This window comes from Ptychodera flava, unplaced genomic scaffold (assembly GCF_041260155.1).
Source record: "Ptychodera flava strain L36383 unplaced genomic scaffold, AS_Pfla_20210202 Scaffold_86__1_contigs__length_474469_pilon, whole genome shotgun sequence".
NCBI lineage: Eukaryota > Metazoa > Hemichordata > Enteropneusta > Ptychoderidae > Ptychodera > Ptychodera flava.
The window spans coordinates 109,850-117,500 of record NW_027248408.1 but is presented as its reverse complement, the minus strand read 5'-3'; the positions used below and the strand labels follow the sequence as shown (position 1 = coordinate 117,500).

General features: G+C 36.4%; 1 protein-coding gene across 1 annotated transcript in view; it reads left to right on the top strand.

Moving 5' to 3' along the window:
• Nucleotides 1–1,250, top strand: part of LOC139129033 (protein CEPU-1-like) — an 8,338-nt gene extending 7,088 nt beyond the window's left edge. The window contains exon 7 of the mRNA XM_070694705.1: nt 209–1,250. The gene's annotated coding sequence lies outside the window, so the exon portion shown is untranslated. The remainder of the gene's footprint in view (nt 1–208) is intronic.
• Nucleotides 1,251–7,651: the final 6,401 nt, after the last annotated feature.

Sequence of the window (7,651 nt, the reverse complement as noted above, 5' to 3'; positions counted from 1 at the left end):
ATTGCGACATTGTCGCCGGGCAGACTGAAATCACGTAACACCATGTCAGCCACATCATTAATTTATAACGGTGCATATTATTCGTGAAAAAAGACTTTGTCATTTAGCACGACCACGTGGATCGCATGGAATTTGAGAACAACAGTGTGGAACTGATTCACATAGGATTTTATTTATTTTTTCTCTTGCGTTTCCTTCTTTGTGACAGTGCATCAGAGCGAGAAACCCAATGGCTTAACATGTACTCACTCTACTGGGATTACGCAGCGGGCTCTGGAGACTCTACATCAATAGAAAACGCCACAGGAAACGATCGATGATGAAGCAATCACGCCATGAGGCCTGAACTGCTGTTAAGCGGCCCCTGTGATGGCACCAGAACAAAGGCGATCCCAGGGACCGCAAAAAGTGCCTTTAAGCGGCAGGGAGTTCATTAGCATTTCATTATGTTGGACCTATTAATGCTTCTGTCGGGCTCGTCTATTATAAGCTCTCATACACACATACATATACATTCACATACATCCATCCATACATACATACATATTTGAAGGCTACTAGGGAGGGGCAAAAATAAAAATAACATCATTTTCAGGATGATCAAGATCACATATGTACATTAGAGTTTGGTCTAATATGGGTATTTAATTTTTTCGAATCTATATGTGTCATATAATATAATACACCACTCTGTCTATTTTCAACTATAAAATTGACCATTCAAGGACGAATTAGTAAAACAGGAGGAGAGTTTTGAAACAAAAGGACATTTCCGCAATTTCAGACATTATAAAGATTTCATTAAATGCTTGCACTCAGATTGAATTATGAAATATAACACTACAGTAAACTTCACACTAATGCAATAATAGGAGAATTGCAATCTACCTCGAAATAACAGGTAGTGTAAAATCACCTTGTATAAGTGATGGAGCAAGATGTAAGGTTACTGCTCATGCAAATGTCATCGGCGAAATATTTAACAAATCATGTGGAAATTATTAATCTCTAATAATATATCCCCAAAACGTCATTAAAGTGGCAAGTTGTTTTATCAGCTTCATCTATGATCCAATTGACTACTTGTGCACAAGTTTGAAAGGAGAACCAAGGCCAAAATTCACGAAAACGTTCATTGTGAACAACTTCCAATGTGCAAAGCAGTCATTGGAGACTGCCGCTTTGAACAGTCAAGTGCAGTTTACCTGGATTACATTTGGGGCTAACATCCTATATGGATATGGTACTGACGTTAACGTCGATGAGGAAAGAGGTTGGGTTACAAATATTTCTTCACTATAAGCATCTGTTAAGTATACACATGTACAGAACATGTACACATGTAATAGTAACTTTTATTTCGCACCAAAACATTCATATCAACCATCTGCAACCACGCACGTGTTGCAACCTTATATGATTGCATAATAACAATTGGATTGTACATAGCTTGCACGGTGTATTCCTTGTTTACAAAATACTAATTCGTTTCACTTCCTTTGTTTGAGTTATACAGCGTCTGATTATCATTTAGGAATTGGATTCATGTCAGATTGTTGTCAGTTGTATAAATTAGGGGAAGTTCACATCATATAGCCTCCAAACCTATACACTTTTGATCGTACAAGTATATGCAAAACATTTGGCAATATTGTAGTTTTGTTTATGAACATACGATGACTCAAACTCTGATTTTTGTATTTTGCCAATGGTTTATACTCATTTATTGACATTATTTCATGACAGTGATTTTGTACCTTGCAATATATCATAACTTATACCAATCTGCTGACTAACACGTTTAAAGAATGTTACAAATATCTTATTAAGTTATGGGTTTTCCTGTTTAGATATGATTTTAAATAAATAATATTTTAATATATGTCACGTATGAAATAATATGCTGTATGTTTTAGAATGGTTTAGCTGTGTATTATCAAATATGATGATGATGAGGAGGAGGAGGAGGAGGAGGACGATGATGATGATGATGATGACGATGATGATGATGATGATGATGATGATGATGATGATGATGATGATGATGATGATGATGATGATGACGACGATGATGATGATGCAATGGAAGTAGTGATGATATATGTAATGCATCAAAAGTGTCATTTCCTTCAGTTCAGAAGTTTGCTTTGCATTATCAAAATTTATGATTATGATACTGATGTGCTGTTGCTGTTGATGATGAAGATGATTTTAACGGTGGTAGTGAAATTGTTGATAATGCTGCTACTACTGCAGATGAAGAAGAAGATGATGATGATGGTGATGATGATGATGATGATGATGATGATGATGATGATGGTGGTGGTGATGATGATGATGATGATGATGATGATGATGATGGTGATGATGATTGTTATGATGATGAGGAGGAGGAGGAGGAGGAGGAGGAGGATCTTGCTGCTGCTGCTGCCGATGTTGTTGTTGATGATGATGATGATGATGATGATGATGATGATGATGGTGTTGATGTTGATGTTGATGAAGATGAAGATGATAATAGTGCTGATGCTGATGTTTATGTGACCCAAATTATGGTTTGGCTGCCACAGAGACCAGAAACAGCCTATCCACATAATTTATTCTTGTTTTTTGTTACCTATATTGTTTGTTTTGTTTCTTTTTTTATCCGATTCCTTTATATTACACCTTTATTGCAATTACAATATCAATGATATAAATCAAATGCGTGGTCTTTGTCTGCTTTGCTTGAAAAAAGAAAGCAATAAGACATATGTTCGATTCTGTGTCTTTTTATTCCTTTGATGAAGAATGTTGTTGCAGTTTCGATACCTGTGGAGTGCTTAACGTTGTATCTTTTGTTACCATATACGTAGATTCAAGTGCCCGTGTAAAGGTGTGGAAGAAGCACCTTCTTGCACAGAATTTGAATTGACCACGATTGCAAAACCAACAAACAAACAAAAAGACGCATTTGCTTGTTTGTACAGGCATAAAAGGTCTTTCGACCGTACTGAGTCTGTAGAACAACGCGAGACCTTTTTAATCTTTCAGAAGTAGAATAAAGGATTAATAAATTCTCACGTCCCTGGCCACTGGGAGTGTGGGAACAAAAGTGTAGGATCAAATTGTTCGCTCACTCTGTATTATTGCGCGAGACAGATTAGTTTGTAAGGCATGCTTTTCGATCGGTCAGTAATGCTCTAGTTGTGATACGTCTGTGCACTGTTGAGCCAATAGGAACGTGCGTTATATACAACAGAACTACAAATCTATGAATAATTCATTGGCGTAGATGACAGGTTGACAGCTGCCTTGTTTATTGTGCACATGCTGTAATGTTCAATGTAGGCGATGTATTTTCTAAGGACGACCGGACGTTTGTGCTGAAATACCAATGTGGACCTCATATCGCATGGAGCCTACAGACTGTTTGTCGAGAAGGATATTAATGCTGACGAAGAATCCACTCGTTCAGCGGTGCAGCCCGTTAGCGACTACGGTACGAAGGCCCGTCGAAGGTCCCGTCATTGATACACCGAGGCCCGGTACGTCGGCGGCCGCGCTGGAAGATCCTTTCGATTTGCGGGGGTTGTCCCCTGCCGAGCGAGCTAGAGAGGTTTGTTTCTGATCAAATCTCACTATTTAAGCAATTTCTGATCAAAAATAATGATGATAGACAAATCAAAGACATTCCTCCCACCAAACTCGATCCGCTTGTTGGTAGGTTTCTCTGCGTTGTCCGCAAGGAAGATGGCTTCGAATATGAACCCTCATATTTACGTAGAATGCTTGATAGCCTCGAAAGACATCTCCGCTGAGAGAAGTACGAGTCGTCTTTAACACTGGGCGCCGAATTCTTCATGGCCCGCGAGAAACTGAAGGCGGAAAAAGAAAGAACTGAGAAACAAGGCAAAGGCAACCTACCGAACAAAGCGGACGCGTTAACCGATGATGACATAGATCACCTGTACGAAGCACAACAACTCGGACCGTGCAAACCAAGTCAGTTTCACACCCTTTCGCTGCACAACATGCTACATTTCGGTATGGGAGCTGTTTACGGAACATCGTTGGCTGTGCTGGGATGATAAGCTCAAATGCGATCGGGAGGACAGAGAGTTTCTTGAAATGACCTCAGAACATCAAACGAAGACGCGAACCGGTGAAAATGTAAACGATGTCCGCGCATGGAGACCTCAAATGTACGAATACCCTACAGATATTGGGCGCTGTCCCGTAGCGTTGTACAACCATTACAGAGCACTGAGACCAGGAGATTTTACAGTCCGGAAACACATTCTATCTGGCTATAAAGGACAATAACACGAAATCACTGACAGAGAAGACTTGGTTTAACATCAAGCTATGGGACTCAATACTATCAGTAACATTATAAAGAACATGTCAACTGGAAGTTGTCTGACCGACTCAATAAGAAACTGACCAACACCAGCGCTAGAAAATATACGCTTCAAAAGTTAAATGATGAAATGGTGCCGCCGACACACACGATGCAAAAAGTGCACACAAGAATGTGCAGTACGTCAACAACTACTGAAAATTATCGGACAAACAACAGTTCGCTATGTCACACATTCTATGCGATACCAAGGGAAACCGAAATGAAGGTAATGTCGTCCAAACGAATTCTAACTTTCCTAGTAGTAGTAATGCTGTTGCCACGTCATCAAATTACATCAAACTACAAATGCAGGAACATAAGCACACGGAAAAGTAGAAACGTCGCGAATTCTAGGTTCGACTGCGATTTTAAGCGATTGCGATATTACAGGAGAAACATTTCATGTTTCGCTGAACGTGTAGAGTGAAGGAAGCCGAGAGAGGAAACGACCGCAAGTAATGTATTCAGATTCAGACAACCAGAGCAGCAAAGATAACTGAGTGTTTTTTGAAATAGAATGTGTTCTGAAATTGCTTGTTCAGATATATATATATGTATATTCGCCATAAATGTTGAAAAAAACTTGGGCATTTTTAAGTTTAATTTTGGCAGACGTTTTAAGAATTTGATGTATTTATTCAGAGACTTAAATTTGACCATTTTACCTAAACTGTACAGAAATGACATTACCAAAAAATAAATCCAACGTGTTAACTCATTTACTGTGAGCATATAAGCAATACATGTAAGTATCCGTTATTTGAAATGAAGTATTCATGATTGTATAATGTTTTCATCAATATTTATATAAGCTTATCCATATATGAGCGTTAAATTTTCAAGAAGTTCAACTAAAACTACAAAAGAAATTATTTCAAAAAAGTTACACAGGTTAAACATGTTAATGTGCATGCTTATTGTACGAGTATCAATAATATAAAATGGAATAAAACAAGTAATTTATGATTAAATATCACTCTGTGTTCAATTTTAATTACTTGTAAGATGAAACTATTTTTCTGTGGAATAATACTAATTGGACTCAGGCCTTATCACATATTTATTTGGAACATAAAGTTTATGTTTTGTTCCCCGTTAGTGTTCCGGTTGAATTTATGGTGACGTGAGAAATACAACCCCACACCCGCTACGGGTTGGAATGGAATGTCTCACATAGTCCGTGGGCTAGAGGGGGTCTACGTGCATCCCCAGGATAACAAACCTGTATTTTTCAGAAGCCTTGTGATCCCTACCAAATACTAAATGGAATTTAACAGAAAAAAATGTAGGGATGCAATTGCTGTTATAGTCATGTTTTGAAGGGTACCGCAAAATCACGATTTTGCAACCCACATGCATTTTCGTCAAATCTGTCTTCTTGTAAGTCATATGCTGAGCTTTTTTTTAACATAATCACACTTGTTTGGTATCATTAGAAAGGCATTTTATTTTTCTTTAAGATGACATATTGTATTACGCAAATGCAATATCTTCTACACTTTTTGTGAAATATGACCCAAACTTACCAAATACCCAAAGTTTAACTTTGTAAATTACAGTACATCTCAAATTCTCCCAATCTTTTAGCTAGGCATAATAAAAAATGCAATGCTTTGTATGAAATCTGTTTATTTGGTACAGGGACATGTCAAAAATATGAATATATTTTAACAGAAAAAATGTTGGGACCCTACAGCTGTAACAGTCATATTTTGAAGGGTGCCCCAAAATCACATTGTTGCAGATTTGTATAAAATTTTTGTTGGACCTTTTTTTCCTACAAGGTCATCTGCTAGAGCTTGTTTTTGAATGTAACCTAACTTGTTAGGTATCATTTGCAAGATAATTAACTATTCTTTAAAATGACATATTGTAACATGCAATATATTGTATAGTTGTCATGAAATATGACCAAAACTTACCCCATACCCCCAAAATTTACATTGAAAATTGGAGTCATAACTAAAATAAAATTCTACCAATTTTTAGCTAGACACAAAAAATCTGGCAATTTTTGCTATTAATCTCCTGACATGTCCCTGTACCAAATTTGCCATTATACCTTGATACCCTTCCAAATATGAATCAAAATGCTACAAAATCATATTATATTCCTGTTAAAAATTACTTTCATATTTGTGACATACGTTTTTAACAAAGACACAATTTCATAGGTTGCATACAAGTAGGTTGCATACAAGTATTGCCTTTTATACAAGTTAATAAATTGTAAAAAATGATAGAGTTTAGATTTGCTGTAATTTTCTGTCTAAACCTTGGGTATGGGGTAAGCTTTGGTCCTTTTCATGACACCTAAACTAGATATTCTACATTACAATATGTCATTTTAAAGACTAGTAAATTACCTTTCTATTGATACCTAATAAACCAGATTATGTCAAAAATCGAGCTCAGCAGATGAATTATAAGAGGACAGATTTAACAAAAAGCATGCGAGTTGGCTATACTGTGAATTTGCGGGACCCTTCAAAATATGACTGTTACAGCTGTAGAGTCACAATATATTTTCTGCTAAAAGCCTATTTCATATTTCTGACATTCCCAGTACAAAATAAACAGATTTCATATAAAGCATTGCCTTATTTGTTATGTCTAGCTAAAAATTTGGTAGAATTTGACAATAGCTACGACTGTAATTTTCGGTGTAAACTTTGTGGTATGGGGTAAGTTTTCGTCATATTCCATGAAAACTATCTAAGATATGGCATATAAAAATATGCCATTTTAAAAACTAATGAATTACCTTTCCAATGGTATCAAATAAACATGGTTTTTGATGAAATAAGCTCAGCAGATGACCTACAATGGGATAAAACTAACAAAAACGCATACGAGTCTGCATTGCTGTGATTTTGTGGTACCCATCAGAATATGCCTGTTACAGCTGTAGAATCCAATATTTTTTCTGTTAAAAGTCTATTTCATATTTCTGACATGCCAATGTGACAAATAAAACAGATTTAATAGCAAAATGGCCAATTTTTTGTGTCTAGCTAAAAAATTTGAGTTTGATTTTAGCTATGACTGTAATTTTCAATGTAAACTTTGGGGTAATGGTTAAGTTTTGGTCATATAACATGAATACTATACTAGATATTGCATGTTATAATATGTCATTTTAAAGGCTAGTAAATTACCTTTCTAATGGTACCTAACAAATGAGGTTATATTCAAAACAAGCTCAGAAGATGACTTATATAAAGACAGGTTTAACAAAAATGCATGCAAATCTGCAACATCTGTGAT